General features: G+C 72.2%; 1 protein-coding gene across 1 annotated transcript in view; it reads left to right on the top strand.

Moving 5' to 3' along the window:
- Positions 1-757: 757 nt before the first annotated feature.
- The window catches only part of TSHZ3 (teashirt zinc finger homeobox 3), a 72,119-nt gene continuing 70,426 nt past the window's right edge, over positions 758-2,450 (top strand). The window contains exons 1-2 of the mRNA XM_059151166.1: positions 758-1,159; positions 2,035-2,450. The exon at positions 2,035-2,450 is cut by the window's right edge and continues 274 nt beyond it. The gene's annotated coding sequence lies outside the window, so the exon portion shown is untranslated. The remainder of the gene's footprint in view (positions 1,160-2,034) is intronic.

Below are 2,450 nucleotides of genomic sequence, written 5' to 3'. Positions count from 1 at the left end.
GAGCATGAGCCAGGGCGAAACTCTCAGCCTTCCGTGCGCAGCGCCCAGCGCTGTGCACCCATCACTACCGGCGCGCTTAAGTGGGCGCTCCGCGTTGGGAAGGTGAGCGGGGGGCGGGCAGGAGCTGACCTCGCAGGGCACCTACCCTCCTCCAGGCAAGAGGCTCCTAGCGCCGCGACCAGAACCGAGAGGCCGCGGGCGGCGTCTGCCAACTCACCGTTTCCTCGTTCGCAAGAAGCGTTTCACGCCCCACGGCCGCGTCTCCCGGGCCTGGAGGGGCAGTCGCTTTAGCCTCTGCGGCGGCAGGCACCAACTGCTCGCCGCGCCCCCGCCCCCGAGTCAGCCACACACTCGACCAGGCCGGCAGCCCAGCCGCAGCCCGACTCCGACTCCCCCGCAACCGCCTGGGGTCTGCACCCCGCAACTCCAAGCGCTCTTGCGCGCGCGAAGGCGCTGGAGGCTGCTTTATAGCACGGGAGGACGGCAGCGGCACATCTGCATTCAAGGAGGCGTCTGGACCGAGCCCAAGCCCGCAGGCTGGGGGCGAGAGGAGACTTTTGATCTTACCGTCTGGGTGAGATCACGGTCTCCTGGTCTAAAAGAAAAGAAAGCATGCCCGTGAACTTTTAAAACAAACTTACATAAACAATCACAAAGAAAAAAAGATATAGAGGGGGGCAGAAGAAAAGGGGAAAGAAACACAAGAAAAGAAAACATTAAAAAAAAAAAAAAAAAAGGAAGGAAGGAAAGGAAGGAAGGAAAAAAAGGAAGGAAGAAGGCCGGGGTTTGCAGCTCCAGGAACGCTCCGGCAGCCAGTCCCAGGGCGCGGGGCTCCGGCCCTCTCCGGGACTGTCGGACGCGGGGCCCAAGGGAGCCCCCGGGCCCCAACCGGCGCGCCCAGGAGCGGCGCCACCTCGGGGACCGTGGGCCTGGCGGCCGCCCCCACACCCCCACCACCGCCGCCCGGCAGCTCCCAGAGCCAGCCCAGCCGCGGCCGCCCCATTCCCGGCCCAAGAGCTGGCCCAGGGAGACGCAATCGAGCCCGCAGCGCATCGATGCGCCGCCGCCCGCGCCGCTCCGGCTCCGGCTCCCGTTCAGCCGCCGCCGCCCGGGGGTCGTCCCAATGAGCTCCGGCCCACCCGCGCCCTCGCGGCAGCCCGTAAGTGAGCCCGCGTCGCCCTGCCGCCAACGCAGCCCCGCCAGCTCCTCCTCTCCGCGGCCCGCCTGTCCGGCCCGCTCGGCGCCTCAGCGACCCCAGTCACCCAATCAATAATCAATTCTTTTCGCCCAGTACTGGTGGCACGCCGGGCGCTGGGCGCGGTGGCCCCCTCTCGGGGGCGCCCCGGGACGGGGGATGGGCTTCAGAGCCCGAGTTCCTTCCCCCGCCCCCGTCCCGCCCTCGGATCCGCCAGTGCTAGGGGTGGGGGCGCGGCCGGGCGCCTAGGGGGCGAGGGGCGGGGTGGGGGTGGAGGGACCGCGATCTTCCCAGGCTGAGGAGGAAACTTGGAGGCACCCCCTCGCACACCGACCCCCGGGACCGGCCCGGGAAAGTTTGCCCGGGAAAAAAAAAATTGGGGGAAGTGGCGGCGGCGGGTCCCGGGGGAGGAGCCCGGGTGGCGCGGGGTCTGAGAGCAACCCCCACCCACTCCGGCCCGAGCCCGCCTCCTCCCTCGAGGGCGCCGGCGCCCGCCCGTGGGCCCTGGCATCCCCGGGGGGCGCGGGCCCAGGCCCGGGGAGCGAGCTGGGGGCTTTGGACGCGGCGGGTGGAGAGAGTGCGGCTTGGGCGGGGCAGCGGGGGGCGGCCAGGGGGCGAGGCCCGGTGGGGAAGCCGGGCGGGCGGGGGTTAGCGAGCGCCCCGGGACTAGCTGGGCCGGGCCGGCGCCGCGCCCCTGCGTGCGCGCACTGGGCGGGGGCGGAGGGGCGGCACCCCCTCCCCGGACGGGGCGGGGGTCCTAGACAGGCCCGGGGCCGGGAGCGGGGGTGCGGCGCCCCCGCGGGCGGGCGAGTGACACGATCATCTCCTTTTCCTTTAAGCTTGCCTGTTGCCGACGCCGCCGCTCCAGCCGCGCCGCGGGCAGGAGACTGGACCGCTGAGCCCCGGGCCGCGGCGGCGGCTGAGCGCCCCCCCCGGATGCCGTGACCCCCTGCCCGGGGGCGGGGGCCGGGGCAGGACCGGCCGGGGCCGCTCCCGCGCTCCTCCTCCCACCCCCTCTGCCCGCCTTCTCCCCCTCTCCCCGCCCCCCGGCCCCGAACCCCGCGCACCTCGTCTGGGGACGGGGCGGGGGGGGGGCAGGGCCGCCGTTCCTCCCCGCCCCCTCTTCCTCGGGCCTCTGGAGCGATTTGTCAAACTTCCCATTCCGCCGGCAGCGCGGTCCTCCTCCTCCTCCTCCTTCACCACCTCCTCCTCCTCTGCCTCCTCCTCCCCCCCGCGCTCCTCCCTCCCCGCGCCT

This window comes from Mustela lutreola, chromosome 16 (genome assembly GCF_030435805.1).
Source record: "Mustela lutreola isolate mMusLut2 chromosome 16, mMusLut2.pri, whole genome shotgun sequence".
NCBI classification, from domain to species: domain Eukaryota; kingdom Metazoa; phylum Chordata; class Mammalia; order Carnivora; family Mustelidae; genus Mustela; species Mustela lutreola.
Note: the sequence above shows the minus strand (reverse complement) of the source record. Positions and strands in the feature narration are given on the sequence as shown.